This window comes from Bactrocera oleae, chromosome 5 (genome assembly GCF_042242935.1).
Source record: "Bactrocera oleae isolate idBacOlea1 chromosome 5, idBacOlea1, whole genome shotgun sequence".
Classification (NCBI taxonomy): domain Eukaryota; kingdom Metazoa; phylum Arthropoda; class Insecta; order Diptera; family Tephritidae; genus Bactrocera; species Bactrocera oleae.
Window position 1 is genome coordinate 29753594 of NC_091539.1, and position 21001 is coordinate 29774594.

At 36.3% G+C, this 21001-nt stretch overlaps 1 protein-coding gene across 1 annotated transcript in view; it reads right to left on the bottom strand.

Moving 5' to 3' along the window:
* Nucleotides 1-16817: 16817 nt before the first annotated feature.
* Nucleotides 16818-21001, bottom strand: part of LOC118681514 (E3 ubiquitin-protein ligase TRAIP-like) — a 43909-nt gene continuing 39725 nt past the window's right edge. Inside the window, exons 2-3 of the transcript XR_011396485.1 lie at nt 17194-17255; nt 16818-17126 (exon numbers count right to left, since the gene is read on the bottom strand). The gene's annotated coding sequence lies outside the window, so the exon portion shown is untranslated. The remainder of the gene's footprint in view (nt 17127-17193; nt 17256-21001) is intronic.

Below are 21001 nucleotides of genomic sequence, written 5' to 3' on the forward strand. Positions count from 1 at the left end.
AAAACCTACTATATAAGGGCTGCTGGACTATGCAGCAGGTACAGTTTTTGTTATAGCATCGTAATAAGGGACTAGAGAAACTATCAGCTGATCGTTGTAAACAAAGTCACACCTGAGAGGTGTCCATGAAAAAACGTCAAGTCCGCCTAGGGGTTGTGTTTCTATGGACAGCCAGGATGGCTGACTTTTGACCGGAAAATGGTTGCATATTGCTATTTACTCTTAATTTATGAAAAAGTGGTCCCAAAAATATTGATTATATGTAAAACTTTTGTATTTTTTCAAAATAAAATCAGTTTAATTCAATATACATTTTGAAAAGAGCGATTACTATTGGCAAATTTCAGAGTAATTAAGATATATATTTATGCCTATTTTTAACTGTGGTAAATTAATAAATATTCACCGCAGAAAACTGATAGATGCAATTAAGCAACCATGTCAAATAACGGGATCCAAAAAATTCTTATTTGTTGCCAGTATTGGTCCTTAAGCGGCCTTTACACGGTCATTTTTGTATGCAAACATGGTATGATGCAAAAAAAAATGGTTTTCGTTTAAACGGTCGAACATGCAATCATACTTTATTTCTCTGTTATTTGTGAACGAAGCAACATCAAGGATGAAATAACAAGGATGACATGAGCGAGACTCTCTCATTTTCGCTGATTTTTCTGTTATTCTCTTTCCTTGGTTATTAAAATCAGGGAATTTCTTTTGAATAACGTGCAACTAAATTTTATTTGCTAATTTAATTTAAAACGTTCATCATAAAACCATGATATTTTATTAATAATTGTATTGTTTCTTTGTTATATTTTTTTTTAATTATATGTTATATGATTTTTTAAAAAATGTATAATCCAGCCATCCAGAACGCTTTGATAAATTTCAAAGAAGTCCTTCCACAGTTCTTCGTTTATCCGTGACGTCATTACGCTTCAATGTTTGCTTACGACTGAAAAAATATACTGAGTGCATGACGCAAGCGTTTACACCATAAAACATGTTCATAACAACAATATGTTTTTAAAATATTTTAAAATGTATGACGAACACGAATTTATTATGTTTACACGCTCATTCTTCTCAACACGCCGCACATGCTTGCAAACATGAATTACCGTGTAAAGGCCGCTTTAACATTGCGTAACAGTGTTGCGTAGCTAATTTAAACTACTTTTTAGGAAAGGAATACATCTACCGCATTTTATACTTTAAAGATATTGGAACTTCAACAAATAGTTTCTTTAAGAAATCTATAAATTCAAAAACTAAACTTAGAACTATATAAAAATATTTTAATTGTTTATGTAAAGAGTTATAATAAATTATTGTACATATTTTCATCGCTACATGCTGAAATACAGAGCCAGCTACCTGGTATGCCTACCGTATTTTATACTCAAAAGATATTGCAACTTCAACTCAGCATTAAACATCATTCCATAACCAAATTTGAAAATATTTAGAAATAATTATTACGGCGTTTTTGTTATGAGTAAACCGTTTTAACCCCTATCCACTAACTCACCAGAGACGGCCATGTTGGTTTTATTGTGAACGTAGCCCTAGGTGGCGAAAGTACTGTGAATGGGCACTTTTGCTACTCCCTTATACCATGGATAGAGTGTTGTCGTGTTAATAGCAATTGAGACATAAGCAAGCAGTTATAAGCTCAAATAAGAAGCGCTATTTAATTATAAAATAAAAATGATATTGGTAAACAATATATCGACCTATTGAAAGATTGGGTAAAATTTAGAATAGCATCTCCCGAATACGTGGTTAAAATGGGTATGTACGAATAGAGAAAGTTGTTCAGATTAGGAAAATATATACATTTAGATATCTTGATCCCAGCCGTAATATTCGAAATTGAAACATAATTTAAAGAATCCAGGATGGGAATGTTGCTGCGACGTGCGGAATAAACTTTAAGACTGCGAATTAGAATCGATATAATAAACCCGGGGGTATTAAAATATATAATAATAAATAAGTTTTTTTGCTGGCGTAAATTTATAGTTAATCAAGATATTCGCTAATAAATTTGAGTGTGTCAAAAGCATGCATCAAACTTATCTGGCGAAGCAAAGTGTAGCAAATGGTCTTACATGTTGTTTACTTGACAATTTATAATGTACACTTCTATGAATAGGTCGAACAGACGCCAATTGGAAAAAAAACTTCACAACATTTTTTATCAACAAGAGTAAATCGTCCAAATCCATCGGTTCAGATGGCATAAACATGTTGATTCTAATACAACAAGCACGACGGAAGTAAAATATTTGACCAAGGTTCTCACTTACCCCTCTTCGCTTACTTGATATGTGGAAAATCGGAAGAGTGATTTCTTTACTAAAGCATAGGCCATCGGCAAACCTATGAGTCCTCGCCCGATAAGTCTCCTTTTCTTAGTAGTGAAGACAGGTTTGGCTCCGCTACTCTCGACCTTCCCACAGCACTTAGTGTCATAAATGCCCAGAAAAAGGACCATACCATTAGCGTTGGACTTGTCAAAAGCTTTCGACACAGTCAATCACACAACGCTTCAAGAACACATCGAACTCTTCTTTCGATCATTCATTATCTGAACGATTGATCCGTACTATTTCGAAGATCACAGTTAAGAAGTATTTCCACAGGAAGATGTAATATTCCTGATACTGTTTAAATACTACAACTCGCAACTCGTTATTATCTGTTTGAAAATAAAAGCCTATTTCCATTACCTTCTCTCTTCTTGTTTGCAAGGATTCTAAAACTCCGAATCCGCAGCAACCATGTTTACAAACTGATCGAAGTAGTGTGGGTGTTACATTTGATAGTCTGTACTCATTCACAACGCCTACGATCGCGATTATTACTAAGGTACACAGCTGAAACAAGAGTCTTGGTAACTAACAAGACAATCGGCCAGCCGTTGCTAACTATGCAACCCCAATATGATCGCCTGGATGCAGCAGGACTTGCCAGAACATCGCGGTCCGGATAATTACTGGATGTGTTTGGAAGTGTTGAACATTTGCATAGAAAGGCATTTAAGTCCCAGTTAAGCAGCACAGTTTTCTCCTCTTCAAGCAGTTTTATGTTTTCTTGAGAAAATTGCAAACAAAACTAGAATTATTACAACATACGGGGAAAATTGAAAATAATATGTACTTTGATAATGTTGTAAATGAGATAAAATTTGGAATGTCTCTCCTTACCTTACGGCAATGGTGAACACACTTATATAACAAGGTTTATATGTCCCATGTTGAGGAACATATCATCATCGGTGGCGAATAAGAAGCCTGGATACTGTAGCAGGTTAAACTCTATTTACAGCGAGGTTTGTTACAAATATATATTTACTATTTGCAGGTAGCCCGCTTTCTTCAGCAAATTTTTCTTTTGATTTCAAAAATGTAGCTAATGTACTTGTTGGAATGTCAAACTTCCTGACAATCTCTAATTTTTTTACTGAAGGATTTTGGTCTACAAACTTGATTATGTTTCGTTTCTCTGCAACACTTAACAAACACCTTTTACGTTTTTCAGCCATTGCAACTGAATTTACTGGATCAAAAGACGAAGTTTAAATTAGTTTTTAACAAGAAAAACCGTTAACTTCGGTTGCACCGAAGCTATAATACCCTTCACAGATACAAAGATTCCTTACAAGAACTTGATTCCGATCTAATTTCGGGAATCGGCAAGAAAAAACTAAATTTTTTTCCATGCAGGCACTTTACTCCGATCGATCATTTTATAAGATTGCTATATGACATAGTGATCCGATCTAAACAATTTCTTCGGAGATTCCATTGTTGCCTTAAATAATAATCCATGCCAAATTTCGGAAAGATACCTCGTCAAATGAAAGCGTTTTCCATACTAGGACTTTACTCCGATTGTTCAGTTAATATGGCAGCTATATGTTATAGTCATCCGATCAATACAATTTCTTCGGCGAATAGATTATTGCCTTAAATAATAATCCATGCTAAATTTCGTGAAGATACCTCGTCAAATGAAAGAAATTCCCATACAAGCACTTCATTCCGATTGTTCGTTTGTATGGCAGCTATATGCTATAGTCATCCGATCTAAATAACTTCTTCGGAGATTACATTGTTGCTTTAAATAATAATCCGTGTCAAATTTCGTGAAGATACCTCGTCAAATGCAAGAGTTTTCCATACAAACACTTGATTCCGATTGTTCAGTTTGTATGGCAGCTATATGCTATAGTGGTCCGCTATCGGTCCGACCGTTCCGACAAATGAGCAGCTTCTTGGTAAGAAAAAGACTTGTTCAAAATTTCAGATCGATATCTCAAAAACTGAGGGACTACAGACGGACGGATGGACAGACGGACATGGCTAAATCAACTCAGCTCGTCACGGTAATCATTTATATATATACTTTATATGGTCTCCGCCGTTTACTTTTGGATGTTACAAACTTCGTGGCAAAATTAATATACCCTGTTCAGGGTATAAAAAAACTGTTTTACGGAAGATTGTAGGTAGTAATCGTAGTTGCAGCGAAAGAGGAATTGAAAATTTGAGCTTTGCATCCTCAGCTTCTTCGAAAAGTCGCAAGTAGCTGCGAGCCAATCAAATCATCAGCTTTTGCTAGCTAGTGGAGGGAGTGAGCAAACTATAGTCAAAAAACGATTAACTAGGGAGGGATGTTTTTGACTACAGTCAAACAGCTGACGCGAAAAGCAGTCATTCGTTATATGAAGGTTGTGGATCAAAAAATTCGTTAGTAAAGGTCAAAAATAGTTTCGATCTATATTTTGCTGAGTCTAAAAATTCGTTATAGTGAGGTTGGAAAAAAAATATTCATAATACAAAGGTATATTTTACATGAGCTCTTATGGGCAGTGCTAGGGGATTTTGAAAAATTCGTTATATCAAAGAATTCGTTATATTGAGGTTTCACTGTATTATGATCGTAGTGCACCGCAGTTTATATGGTATATATTTATTTTAAAAGGAGCGATGCAGAAAAGCTATTGTCAGTAAAGAAAATTAAGAAGGAGAAGGCTTTATTTAGCGAAAATTGTGAACTTGTTTTAGCACCATTTTTAAAGTTTAAGAATTAATCTGCTGTACGTCTGAATGGAATAACTTGGACAGTAAATTTAATTCTTCCGCTATAGAGTAAGTCATAAAAACAGCTTATAAATGAAAATGTGTTTAAATTTTGTATCCCTTTAACTGGGTTAAGGAAGGACTGCTCGGTTGGTAGCAAAAGATGTTAAGCATTGAGAGTATTTTCTTTTCTAATTTTTACCTATAAAAGGTAAATTTATTATATAGAAAGGATTATTTAACTACTTGAAGTTCACAGACTGTTATCTCTTATATTATTCTTGTCGTTTTAGATTTAATTTTCATTCTGCATAATAGATAAAATTTGTATAATTTTTGTAACCTTTTGAAAGAGTTCTCTAAATATGCTCGTTCTATCACCGGATATAAACAATATCTTCCAAAGATTTATTAAAAACTAAATGAAATGTATATTCCTTCAAAAAACTTGCAACAAAATTTTCCGCATATTCCACAGGAAGTGACCTACAGGTAAGTTGGGAGTATCCGAATGAAATCTTTTGATTATGTTAAATGTTTTCTTGATATCTTGGCTTTCATTAAAGCCCAAACATTCTCTTTTGGATTGGCGTCTGGTGACTGTGATGTCCAATTTAAAGTAACCATATGGTTTTCTTGTTGCCATCGCGTACATAGTCCACGCCTATGTGCAATATCCAAGCATGGTTATTTTGCCTTAAAGCCCTTCAGCTGACTTCAGTAAACTGTTTTAACATATTGGCTGCCACTTCACATGTTTTCATACGCCACACGAAAATTCATGGGTACACATCTCGGAGTAGGTGTGATGGTCATATAAGGAAATTGTAAACACTTAAAGAACAATTTAAGACAAAGTGCCGAAAAATTTTGTCTAGACAACGGATTTTGGTTTCAACAAGACAACGAAACCAAACATTCAGCGGATATTGTAAGGTTGTGGCTTCTTCATAACGTCCTAATACAACTGTCAACACCTTTTGTGTTTTGCTTTGCAAGGGTTTGATTAATTGTCCAAACTAATAGCAATTTTTACCAATGGTCTATGTTATTTAGGAGTTATATTAGAACTTTATTGTGCAATTTAATAATAATTTTTCTTTCACCCTTTTAACTTTTTTTCCTTTGCCTCCATTACTACCAAAAATGCAAAATGTTTAAAAGTCTGTAAACTAAAACTTCTTTAAGATAGTTTTTACTATAATTTGTTTTATTTAAATTCGTGGGGTGTACGATACAATAACTAGAACTTAAACGAGATGAACGAACACTTTGACACATGAATTTCTTTGGTTCCGGGTACAAAAGATCCGTTATCTATGGTTTCGCCTGTCGGTGGGGCATAATTAGTACCGTTAGCAATTTAGCGTATACAAAATTTAGTTATTTAACCAACAATTTCTAAGATTTAAAGCAGAAAAAATTTATTTTGTAAAGGAGTCCAGACTTATTAGAGCTGGTGTATATGGTATAAACGATGAGTTGAGTCGATTTAGCTATTTCCGTCTGCTTATATGTACGCAAACTACTCTTTCAGTTTTTGACATATCGATATGAAATTTTGCACACGTCCTTTTCTACCTAAGGAGAAGGAAAGAACTGCTGATATCGGACCACTATATCATATAGCTGCCACAACGATCGGGATCAAGTGCTTGCATGGAGAACTTTTTCATTTCAATAATGCAATCTCCTAAGAAATTCATGTAAGGAACCTATTGTATTTGTGAAGGGTATTATTCGTTCAATGTGTGTTGTTGAAAGTAGGGGTTTTATTATAGTACTGCTGCGTTTCATGCCAGATCTCTAAAGTCTGTCCCGTATTGTATTTACAGATGTGTATATCTAATCCCTTTTTAAACAAAATGGTTTCTTCTTTAATAGGAAAGTAATAGCTATGTCCTCACTTTTAGATGTCACCTAATTCCTCCCCCTCCTGCTTTGTCATCTACGTTTAAAGTTTCTCTATAATGGCCAGACCACCACTTCACAAATGTACCACTCTTATTTTAATACTTTTTAGTGTTCTTAATAGTCCATTTGAGACCTTTAGGATGGTTCGTTAGGCTGCTTCACAACGTTTCTAATGCTAACGACAGATTAAGAAGATCAAAAAAAAAAGACCGAGTTGCACGCGCCAGCGAATGTAATCGCGGAAAATCTTGTTTTTTTTAACGCACCAAGTCTCGGATTTAAAGTGAATTTAATTGAAATTCACTCGGAAGTGAATTACAGAACCTTCCTGAATGTAAAGTATTGTTATTATTATTATTATTATTTTGGTTTTTTTTTGCAATCGGTCTTAATAACATTCAGCAAAATTGAGGAAGTAATTATATTAACAAGAGATATCAATGATTATTTCATTAAAATCTATTTTTAAATAAATATATACATACATATATATTAGCTCGTGTACATTCTTAATTTCTCAAAGGCAAATCTAAAACATGATACCTTTTGAGTCGTTGAGTTTCTTGACTTTATATGTATCTATATAATAAACAAATATTCTTAGTGTATTTGACTGGTAGCGTTGAAGAATTTCTATATTTTATTTGGAAGCCGTGTCCCACAGCTGTATACCATATGCCCACACTGGTTTTAAAATCACTTTGTATAAACAAATTTTATTCTCAAGACTTAGTTCAGACTTCGAACGAAGAAGCCAATACATTCTGTGTGTCTTAATCTTAAGTTGCTGCCGCTTTGCTTAGATATGATCTTTCCACGTAAGTCGTCCATTAAGATACATTCCAAGATTACTAACTGAACTTTTTCAGGAATCTGAGTGTTTAAATGAGCTAAGCCTCAGTACCACCACTCTCTCCGGTAACAACTGGCGCACCCTAATGCAACACACCACACCAGAGAACAATCACAGGTTCTCACCACTCGATGAAAACACACCATAACACGGCACCTGTACATCTAACAAAAGGGACGGGATCATCGCTCTCACATCATCTTTCGCTTATCGTCTACAAGCCTGAGCGCCACACATACCTTCGCTAAAATAATTCGTTCGGACACCAGTTCCTGCGCGCTACCGCATCAATTCAAGACGACCCCCACGACGTTCGATTCCATCAATTATTATATTATATATATTTAATTTCGTTTCGGAATAAACTAAAATTATTGATTTACTAAGTCACTTGCGTTTGTTTTATATTGAATCGAGTGTTAGTGTTGAATTGTGTATAGATTTATTCATGGTCCTTCGAGCTTTTCTCATCAGCGAATCGCCCCGATCAGACGTCCGCAAATTTCCGCCCGTGTTCCTTTTTTATACGTCGTATTATTTTTCGTTAAAGTGCAAAAAGGTGAGTGTACAAGTGAAACGATTAAATATTGGTCCTTCGAGCCCTAGTGGACGGCACTATGGGCAATTAAACATAAAAAAAAACAGGTGCAGTGACAAAGTGCGGTGCCAAAAAGTGAACAAAAACAAAAAAAGTGCTGTGAGAAACAAAAAAAAAAAGAAACAAACACATATAGTGCTGTGCAGTGCAGTGACACAAACATATATACACACGAAAAAAAAAGACATAAGTGCTGTGTAGTGCAGTGGAAAAACACATATACACATTCCAAACAAAAAAAAGGGCTGTGAAGTGGCTAAACACATATACATATAAAAAAAAAACAAATTTCAAAAAAAAAACAAAAAAATATATATACATATACATATGTATGTATACATAGATAGAAGTGCGGTGCAGAGTGGCATACATATAATACATACACACATAGAAAACAAAAAAAAAACAACCAACAACGTGCGCGAAATAATAAGAAATTAGGAACGGGCGCGAATTTCAACAAAAAAACAAGAAAATTACATACATAAAAAAACGGGCGCGAATTAAATAAAAAAAACCTGCCACTCTACAACAACAACCACACCAGCTCAAAATAGTCAGCGCAGCCAAGCAGCAGAGGACTGGGCCACAGAAAGGACAGCACAAGCATATGTATATGTATATAACATTGTCCCCAAAACCCCTTGGCGGAAACCCCAAAGTGAGTCGTATCGATTCCATTTAGTATATGTATATATCCTCTTAATATTATATGTATGTTGAAATTTATGCCTTTGCGGTTTATTTTTTACAAAAATCCGTCTTAATAAAGGCAATAACAAAAAAGAGCGGTTACCAAACTGTTTCTATATTTCGGTTTCTTTTCCGGTAAAAGCCAAAATACCGATAAGATATAAAACAGTTTGGTAAAAAATATATATCCAACGAACTCTTGATTACCTAAATGCTTACCGTTGTGTTCAAATACACAAAAACATTTCTAAAACTAAATAATTCAAGTATTTACTTGCACCAATTTCCAGCAATACCCCTTATACTTAATCAAGTATAAGCAGGATTGCGTAAAATAAGGAAAGGCAAATCAAAAGAAAAAAAACACAAACAAATGCCAAAACGTACAAAATAAATTTTAACATACATATACATATTATATTTAACATATATAAATATATACATACATATATCACTAAAAATTTATATACATACATATATATATAAATTCTACTCGAACAACTGCGGTAAATTATTCTACTTTTCGCGGTCTTTTCGCACTGCGTACATATATTCCGCAAAAATATATTACGTGAAATCCATACGTATATACATAAATTTTACAAGAATACCTGCGGTATATTCTTTCCTTTTCGCGGTCTTTTCGCACTGCGTATATATACACGCTCAGGTATACAAAAATACATAAGTACTTCGCTTCAAAGTCCACATTGGCAAATATTCCGCAATACCCCTTGCTTTTTGTTAAACAAAAACAAGTAGGATTGCATATATACATATAATATTCTAAGTCTACATTGGCACATACTCGCAATACCCCTTGTTCTTTGACCAACAAAAACAAGCAGGATTGCGCAAAGCATATTAAAACATAATAGATTACATACATACATATGTACAAAGTGCATTGATCTCTAAGACGAGCTCTCAATTGCGCATAACGACAAGTACATATGTATCAGCTGATCCGCTTATAGGTATACCCTATAGGAATTACGGACACATAATACATACAAATAAAAGTAAAAATAAAAACATTTGCGTTTAATATTAATTAATTAAATAATATAAAAAAAAAAGATAAAACTCGAAATACGCGTAATATATTCTTTTAATTAAATAAAAACTCTTACTATCATAAAAGAGTTAGGTACTCAAACAAGTTTAAAAACGATATTAATTTGTTAAAAAAAAACCCTTATTTTCTTAAAAGAGGTATCAAATATACATATATTTCTTATATTGAAAATATTTTATTTTATTTCGGTACATCTCTTAAATGAGCTCAGACTCGAAAGATTCTAAAACAACTCAGTTGCTAAAAGTTCCAAAAATGATTTCTGAAGAAAAGAGTCCATGTACACCTGCAGAAGCTACACGCTCAAAGCAAGGTGCTACAAAACAAAAACGGGTGAAAGATATTTCATACACCAAATTTATCTCTGAGAGTGACAGTCTAATACGATACTGCACTCGATTTTCATATTCGCCGAATCAGGACAATTCTGAATCGGTATTAGAAATCAAAAAAGACAATCTTGATCATTTTTGGACACGTCTCCAAGCTGCATATGACGCAATAGTAGAATCTGACGACTCAGATCTACCTGAAAATTTTAAATCCTCGGCTTACGCCAAATACGAAAACTGCTTAGACCAGTTCGAAGAAACAAAAGCAATGATTTCTGATCAATTAAAATTAATCAAAGCAATTGCACCTACTCCACAGCCAAGAGTAGAGCTGCCACAAATCCAAAGTCATGAAGCAAGTTCAGGCATCCATCTCAAGGTGCCCACATGTGATACAGAAATCTTTCATGGTGGTTATGAACAATGGCCGTCCTTCCAGGACATGTTTACAGCCGTTTACATAAACCACCCAAAATTAACAAATGCGCAAAAATTGTATCACCTCCGATACAAAACAAAACGTCAAGCAGGCGTAATAGTAAAACAGTTCGCACTAAATGACGATAATTTCAATATGGCTTGGGAAGCTCTAACATCTAGATATGAAAATGAAAGAATATTGGTCGATAAACAAGTAACGACACTAATAAACTTGCCTAAAATTAAAAAAGAAACAAGTGAAGAATTTGTTAAACTACTATCCACTGTTTCAAATTGCTTGTCGGTTCTATCGACACAAAATATTCCCACAGACAGCTGGGACCCAATACTGGTAAATATATGCACCGCCACTTTACCAGAAAAATCGTTACTTTTGTGGGAGCAATCGCTCTCATCACGAAAGAAATGCCCAACGTGGCAACAAATGAAAAACTTTCTAGCTACCCAGTACGAAATCGCTGAAAGGGTAGATAAAAAACTAATTAAAACAAAAATTGTTCAAAACGACCTAAAAAGAAGCTTCAATAGACCCCAAGCTAGTAGCAAAAACAAATTAAACAGAAGCTTTTACAAAACGCAATCGTTCACATCCGAACAGAATATACTTGCGTCATGCGAACTATGCACGAGAGGGCATAAACTACAATCTTGCGAGAAGTTTAAAAACTTAAAAGTTAACGAACGAAATAATTTGGTCAGATCAAAAAGACTTCGTACAAATTGCTTGTCACATGCGCATAAGTATAAAAATTGCAAAAGCAAGTTCAATTGCTTATATTGTCACAAAAGACACCACTCAATGCTTCATTACAGCGAATTTCCCATATCACCCCAAAGAAGCGCTTATACAAAAAGAACCACAGGTTTAGTGGTAACAACAACTCCCAAAAACCGAAATCCCAACAATTGCCAAAAGACACCATGTTGCTCAAAGGCACAAAAAACTCAAACGCTACACAGCGAAATACAAAATAGGGTATTACTACCCACAGCAGTCATCTCCATCGAACACCGATGAGAACTGTTTAAACTTAGGGCCTTAATAGACCAAGGGTCACAACGATCTTTCATAGCGTCTAGGGCTCAAAATAGGCTACAACTGCCAACAAAACTAGCCAATTTTGAAATTACGGGAATGGGCGGAAGAGTAGTCCAAAACTCAAATAAAATCTGCCCCATTACCCTAATTTCCCCTCAAGCGGATAAGCACATACAAGCAGAAGCTATAGTCTTACCGCAACTTACAAATATGCTTCCAAGCTATCACATAAATAGCAAGCATTGGCAAAAGGTTTCACACCTAAAGCTAGCAGATTCCAACTGCAACACTCCGGCTCAAATAGACCTTCTATTAGGCAGCGATCTCATACCTCAGATAATACTCGAGGGTGTTGAGAAAATTTCAAACAAACTATTGGCACAAAATACTATTTTCGGTTGGATCCTAAGTGGACTAGTTACAGAACCAGTTTCCCCAACAACAACTCAAGTAGACTAATACTCGTTTCAACTGATGTTACTCCTTCCGAAGATTGTGGAATTAATAATTGTATGCATCGGGACTTCCAAATTAAATATCAACGCAGCACAAATCGGATTTTCAGGTCTTGTGCTCTAGTGGAAAATAATATCGTGTTTCTCTTCGAGCATAATTAAGCTCTTGCAACACATTGCTACAGAGTATAATAGTTTTGTTCACCTAACGGTAGTTTGTTTCACATAAAAATGATCGAGTTAGATATAGGGTTAACATAAATGTATATTTATATAAATGATCAGGATGATGAGACGAGTTGAGTTCCGAGTGACTGTCTGTCTCTACGTCCGTCCATCTGTGCAAGCGATAACTTGGGTAAAAAATAATAATCTTAATAAAACTTGGTACATATAATCCTTGGAAAAAAAAGTAAGGAGTTTAATGTGCCAGAACTACGCCGTAAATTAGGATACAAAACTTCAATTTGGCAGCACGAATCACATTGAGGAGGGGCACCTACGGTCTTTAACGAGTGAGCGTGGGCTCACCCCCCAACAAGTTTAACGTATATATATTTTAAGCTATTCAAGCTATATCACCCAAATTTGCACAAGACAAATCAACCCTTCTCTCGATAGTGTGAAAATAGGTGAAATCGGATAATAACATTGTTCAACGCTCGACCGATTTTAACGGTAAAAATGGAGGAAATCGGACTACAATCCCGCCTACTTCTCATATAACTAAAATTTAAATTCCATATGATTCTTTCACATTACAGTATGCAGATAAAGCGCCAATTAATATATCGAGATTAAACTTTGCACGAATAGAACCTTTGAAGTGTGCCAACTTTTACCAAAAACTATCTAAATCGAAACAAAACTGTTTAAGCCCCCAGATACCGAATATGTGGACCCCAGTGCCAAAAGTTGACTCAATATAGTTATCTTATTGAAAATGAGAGAGCGGGTTTTTCTAATAACAATGTATCTTTGTGCTTAAAATGGATAAAATTGGGTGAAAATCCCATACACTACATATAACGATTTTGGTTTTTCTAACTAGTTTTATGGCGAATTAGACGTGCAGTGTGTTAATTAGATATTTGAAAATATGTTCTCAAGTATATATCAGCAAACGAATGGAATCGAAAAATAAATGTTAAGTTCTTTCGCAATTTTTTTTAATATAAAGTTTTTCTATCACTTGAAGACATTTGATTCTTGCAAGTTGCAAGAGTATAAAATGTTCGGTTACACCCGAACTTAGCTCTTCCTTACTTGTTGTTTCTTTAGCACCCTTTGAATAGTAGATAAGCTCACTTTAACACCAGCTTTTGCTCTTATCTTGGCGGTCAATTAATAGGAGTTGGATGCTTTGCTCAAAATCTGGTTAACATCGGATATGCCTTTATTCTTACCGCCTTTATTATTTCGACCGAATTCTGACATATTACGCAAGAAATTGTACATTTTCGACTTCTGGCAACTTTTTTCGATCTTTCAATCATTGGAAGCTCTCATCATATGTTTCGATTATTGCATTTTCTTTAATCGGTAACAACTTTCCTTAAGCCATATTAAAAAAAGTTAGTAGTACAAAAAAATTGGGAGTTATACGAATTCAAATTCCGAAGATAAATGCAAATCAAATTGCATTGCTAACCTAATGACGCAAAAATAAAGCACAGTTTTCAGCAAAAATGAACAAAAAATAGCAAAAAACATATGTATAACGGGACATTCTTATCGCATGTTTTCTTTACCAGTGATTGTTCACACAAAGAGGAGAAAATCTGAAAACATTAAAATAGCTGCAAGTCAATAATAAAAAATACCAAAAAATTGGTATTAGTCTAATGAAGGTGTGCTTACCAGGGGACGTGCAGTGTATTTCTTTTTCAATGGGATTCTTTGATTTTTTGATATTTCTATGTTAAAATTTGGCAGATCAGTTTTTTATGCGAAGCTATCATCCCTTGTTGAGCTAGCTCTATTCAGTTTGTTCAATCCCCAAAATAGTAAAAAACAAGTAAGGAAGGGCTAAGTTCGGATGTAACCGAACATTTTATACTCTCGCAAAGTCAAATGGTATACTCGTTTGAGATTTCTTTGTGGATTGGCTGATATTTTCGGTAGAAGGTCAACTATTGGCACTGGGGTCCACATATTTAGTGCTTAGGGGCTTGAACAGTTTTGGTTCGATTTAGACAATTTTTGGTCACAAGTAATTTTGGTAATCATTGTTGCTTGATATGCATAGTGGAAAGTGAAAGAATCAGATGGAATTGAAAATGGTGTTATATGGGAAATAGGCGTGGTTGTAGTTCGATTCGAACTATAACATAGAAATATGAAAATAACGTTATGTACCGAATTTTGTTGAAATTGGTTCAGCAGGTCTCAAGATATGGGTTTTCACCTAAAAGTGGGCTGTGCCACGCCCACTGTCTGATTTTGAACGCGGTTCCTATAAAGTCATCTCATACCATCCCAGAGATAAAATTTAATGTCTCTGACGTGTTTAGTGCTTGATTTATCGCGCTTTTAGTAGTTTTTAACAGTAGCGTTATATGGGAAGAGGACGGGGTTGTCTCCTCGTTTCATTTTCACACTGTAAGTATAGGTGCTAAAAACATTTGAACCAGTGAATTTTGTTATTATAGCATTAACGGTTTAGGAGATATGCACATTAAACCTATTAAGAGGCGGGACCACGCCCACTTAAAAAAAAAAATTTTAACTGCAGATGCCCCTCCCTAATGTGATCCTGTGTACCAAATAACAGTCTTGTATCTTATTGCCGAGCTTAGTTATGGCAATTTATTTGTTTTTGATTAATGGCGTTTTGTGGGCGTGGCAGTGATCCGATTACGCCCATCTGCAATACCAATCGTCTCACGGTACCAAGAAACATGTCCAGTTTCATAAAGATATCTCAATTTTTACTCAAGTTACAGCTTGCACGGACGGACGGACAGACGGACAGACGGACGGACGGACGGACAGACAGTCACCCGGATTTCAACTCGTCTCTTCATCCTGATCATTTATATATATATAACCCTATATCTAACTCGAATAGTTTTAGGTGATACAAACAACCGTTAGGTGAACAAAACTATTATACTCTGTAGCAACAGGTTGCGAGAGTATAAAAATAATGTTTATATTTAAATATTAATTTAACAACTAAAAGAAATAATATTTTTTCAAATCCATTTTTATTAACATCTAAGGATCTAATGTATTTATTATATAAGTAGTAGCAACCACGTACATATGCATATGTACATTGTTTTGATAAAAGGATTTTGTAAATAATGGCGAAATTACAGATAAAGAATATAATTCCATCTATGTAGTAAAAATTTAATTAGTATCTACTAAAAATGCTGAAACAAATATAAAAATATATTTAAAATTATTTTTTCAGATTTGTTTGAATTATACAGTGCGTTAAAAAAATAACAATTTCCTTTGCGCGATTAATTCGCGGACAAACCAGGAAGAGGGAGGAATTGCGTGACATCTAAAAGTGAGGACAAAGATATTGCTCTCCTTTTTTAGAAGAAATCACTGCTCAGTGTAGTGTTAGAGAAGTTAAAGAAATTTTGTTTAAGAAGGGATTAGATATACACATATGTAAATACAGTACGGGACAGACTTCAGAGATCTTGCATCAAACGCAGCAGTACTGTAATCAAACCTGTACTTTACTAAAGTCAGCTGAAATGTTGTACGGCAAAAATAACCTTGATTGGGTACTGCAAGAAGAGAATAGTTAGAAACATAGGAGCGAACTCTGTACTCAATGGAAACAAGAAAACCATAATGTTACTTTAAATTGGCCATCACAGTCACCAGACACTAATCCAATAGGGAATGTTTTGGCTTTAATGAAAGCCAGAATATCAAGAAAACATTTAATGACAACAGAAGATTTCATTCGGATACTCCAACATACCTGGAGGTCATGTGGAATATGCCGAAAATTTGAAACTAAATTGCCATCGAATATGTCGGGCTATAATAAATAACGCGGGAGATTGAAATAATTATTGAATAAACGTCAGCTTTAATAAAACTATGTGTTTTCCATAATTACAACATTTTTATCAATAAACGATACCTACACTTTGGAAAACAAAAATGTTGTTTTTGAACGCACGGTATAACGTAATTTTTCAAATAAAATTGGATTTTATGATAGTTACGGTATCAGCGGGTTGGCCCGAGAACGTCTGGTCCTCTAAATAAGAGCTCGGTGATTAAATGAACCGATTTTGCTTATTTTGAACATAATTTTGTTGAATAACTTAAGTTCCTTCAAATGTAAAATAGCTCGAGTACAGTATTTATTGTTTCAAGATTATTACACACACTTATTGAATGAGGTTGTAAACAATTTAGTTAAGTCGACTTAACTTATATTATTAAAGTTATAAACTGTTTTTGTAAATCTATTCCTATATGCGAACATAAGCACATATGTTATTATACTTGTAAAGCGGCGGCTACGTTTCGAACTTTCGGGCATTTATACAAAGCAGCAACGGTGAGAAAATTTCCAAATACTTGTATACCTACGATCATTATAATAAAGGTTAGAACTCCAACAAATGTTAAAACCGTCGGAGAGAACCTGCAAAGTAATACATTTTATTTGCATCCCATCATTATGTTAGTCTAAATATTATATGCACACATACTCCGTTTTATCTCTTTTGTCCTTATTCGAGAAATTAGGGTAGGCACTTGTGAAATCCTGATTCTGAAAAAAAACAAAATGGACTAATAATGTTTATATAAGAAAACATCTAGATGCATTATGTTTTCCGTAGAAAGTAGGTAATAAACAAGGAACTAAGAGACAAGTTCAACGACAACGAACATTTTATACTTTCGTAATTTTCAAGGATCAAACGCTTTTAGGTGTTGGCAAACTTTATATTAAAAACATTAATTATTCACTTAGTTTGATTACAACATTTTGCTTCGTGTTCGAGATATTTATAATAAAATAACCAAACTAACACAAAACACTATATCTATCTTATTAGTGCCACAATTTTTATTAATCGAAATATTACCGCTTAATTTTTCAGAGATATATTTCATTACGATATATATATGATGAAATTTTATAAATATTCAATATCTGAGGAAAAAGTAAGTCCGCCCGTAAGTAAGTGTAGGCCATAACTTGAGTAAAAATTAAGATATCTTGCTAAAACTAGGTATACGTGTGCATTGGTACTATTGTCACGCCCACAAAACGCCTTTAATCGACAGTCTAGGTAGGTACGTAGGTAGAGTTGTTGTCTTACGACACACCTAGGCTTTTAGGAGGCCCATTGTGATACCACCTATAGAAGGCTGTTTAATGGTGGTATAGAAGATGTTTAATGGTCTCCTCGTCTTCTATCTCCTGAGAGCTTCTACAATAGTCCTTATAAGGCGTTCCAAGTATACTGGCATGTTTGCCGATTAGACAGTGGCCTGTTAGCTAGGTTAGGTTAGAGGGTCGATCCTAAGAAGGATCACACTTGGACAGCTTAAACGCCGGTCCGTTGTGGTACCCAAAACTCCTATGAGCCGGATCAATAGACCCTTACATGTCGACAAAGCGCTTTGTGCCTATGACAAACTTGTTGAGACGGCCAATATCTGTTTCGGCCAAATCTTCTGGTCCGCCAAAAGTGTGGTTGCCGAGATGTTTCAATCTCAACCTAGCAAAAGCCTGACAGTGGAGGAGAAAGTGCCGGGATGTTTCCACTTCGCCCTCCTCCATACAGCTTTGACAACTCCCATCGGGTAGTATTCTAAGCCGCACCGCATGAGTTCCCATTGGACAGTGCCCAGTAAGAACTCTTACCATGGCGGTGAGTCGAACTTTGTTAAAGGCGAGAAGATCCCCCGACTTCCTGCAATCCACTCTCGGCCAGAAAAATCGCGCAGTCGCGCAGGAGCTGGTCATCGACTAGCGTCTGCTGAGCGCATGCGAGGTCCATTGGTCCAAAGCCAGAATGCAAGACGTTAGTGGAGAACCAACTCGATCCCATTCCGATGTGAGCGGGGCAAGGGTGCCACCCCTGGCCAGCTCATCGGCCTTGCAATTCCCAGTGATTCCGCTGTGACCAGGCACCCAAACGAGCCTGATATTGAAGTAGCCGGATGCTAATTCTAGAGAGGACAGACACTCCTTGACTAGCTTTGAATGCATGGTTCGCGCACTCAGGGCTTGTATTGCCGCTCTGCTGTCGGAGTGAATGCTCACCTCTCTAAACGAAGCTGCACTTCGTAACAGTACTTCTACCGCCACCTTGATCGTGGCCACTTCCGCCTGAAAAACGATCCAGTGGTCCGGTAGCCTGAATCAAAGATTGACGTAGAGCTCTTTACAGAAAACCCCCCTCCAATTTTCCCTCATACCTTCGACCCATCCGTGAAAAAGCTCACCACGCCTCTTCTCCAGCGGCTTCTTCCCCTCCACATCTCCCTCGTCGGGATATGAGCAGAGAAAAAGCCGCCTCGAGTGGCCGCTGTGACGCAGTGATCCAAATTTTCAGGAATGCAGCTGAATGAGGAGAGAATTTGTGGCGTGTCCTTGTTCGGACCTCTTCAAAAGCCCAGCTTCCCTGAGCCTAATAGCATACCTCGCAGCAATGCACCTACCGGCAATGTCCCTCCAGTGGGGAGAGTACTCCCCTGCGGAGTTCCCCTATTACCCTTTCTGGTTGACTTGGCACTACCCCACTCCGCTACGACAGTTCTGTCGCAAAGAAGACTGAAAATTAAGTGGTCGAGGTTCGATTCCACTTCAAACTTTTCGAGGGCTTTAACCACTGCCTCTGGCCGCACGTTATTGAAGGCCCCCTCGATGTCGAGAAAGGTGCCCACTGCAAATTCCTTGTGCAACAGCGCTATCTCCAGCCATGACACTACATCATGCAAAGCAGTGTCGACCGACCCGACCGTAACAGTTTACCCCTCGGTATTCTGCACCTAATGTACAGATCCATAAGTCTCTCCAGCGTTTTCAACAGAAACGAGGATAGGCTGATGGGTCTGAAATCTTTTGCACCGACATGAGAGCTTTTACCGGCCTTCGGAATAAACGTAACCTTAACCTGTCTCCAGGCCTTCGGGACATGGCCTAATCTACAGTTCGCGTAGATGGGGGCCAGCCAGCTACATGACAACTTAACCGTGCGCTGTAGTTGCGCCGGCCTGTTAGTAATCCTTCTACAGTTCTTATATCATTCCATTTGAATTTTAACAGTTGGCATGTGCGTATACCATATACTTATACCCTCTTTACGGGAATCTAGTTGTAGGGTGGTTCCTGTTCTGCCTAGTTCATTTGCTACACAGTTCTCGGGGATATCACTATGTTCTGGGACAGATTGCTGGTTTATCGTGAAATAGGATGTTAGATCCGCTAAGAGATCTAGGTATTATTTCACTACCTTAGACGAAATCCTAGGATTTGTGATCTCAAAGCCTCCTTGCTGTCTGTATATATAAATATAAGTATTTCTTGTTGTGATCGCACTCCTTGTACAACAAGAAAGCTTTCTTTAATTGCTGTGACCTCCGCTTGGAAAACACTGCAATGGTCTGGAAGTCGAAAGTTGATTTTGGTATCTAGTTTAGCTGAGACGACACCGCAGCCCACTCGGATATCTAGTTTAGAACCATCCGTATAGATGCTTATCCCTGCGCCCCTTTCCTGCTCTTCTCTGGAAGGGGATGCAATATTGGATTTATATTCAGCTCTGTAAGATTTCGAAACCCGTGGTTATGGAATTATGGAACTTAATGCCGTTTCTGTGGATTTTCCCTTAGAATACGCATGCTGCGAAACTGTCATTTTTGTGGGTTTAGTTTGCTCCTTATGTGTATTTCTATTAGCCTTTCCAAAGTTTTTAAGAGAATTGAGGTAAGAGTAATTGATCTGAAATCTTTTGGATTGGACTGCTGCAACTGCTGTAACTCTGCTTCCACTTAACTGCTCAGTGTATACTCCATTGTGTGGTGAATCTGCCTATCGCCCAATAAACATTACTATCTGACACTATGTCTACAGAAGGGGACTCTGCTTCCACTTAACTGCTCAGTGTATACTCCATTGTGTGGTGAATCTGCCTATCGCCCAATAAACATTACTATCTGACACTATGTCTACAGAAGGGGACTTTGCATCCACTTCACTGCTCAGTGTATACTACATTGTGTAGTTTTCGAAGCTGCCTAGAAAGTGAGTATCCATTAGCAGGCCTAGAGACTCTTCACTGGATACCGTCCAGTTGTGGTCTGGCTTCTGGAGGAATCCAATGTTATGTACGGATTGTGCCATTATTTTTCTAAGTCGAGACGCTTCTGCCGTATTCCCGATATAATTACAAAAAGATTTCCACGAATTTCGTTTTTCCTTCCTTACCTCGTTTTTTATAAGATCTTAAGAGGTTATAATAGTTATCTCAGTCTTCCTGCAATATTTCTGTAAGTTTTTAA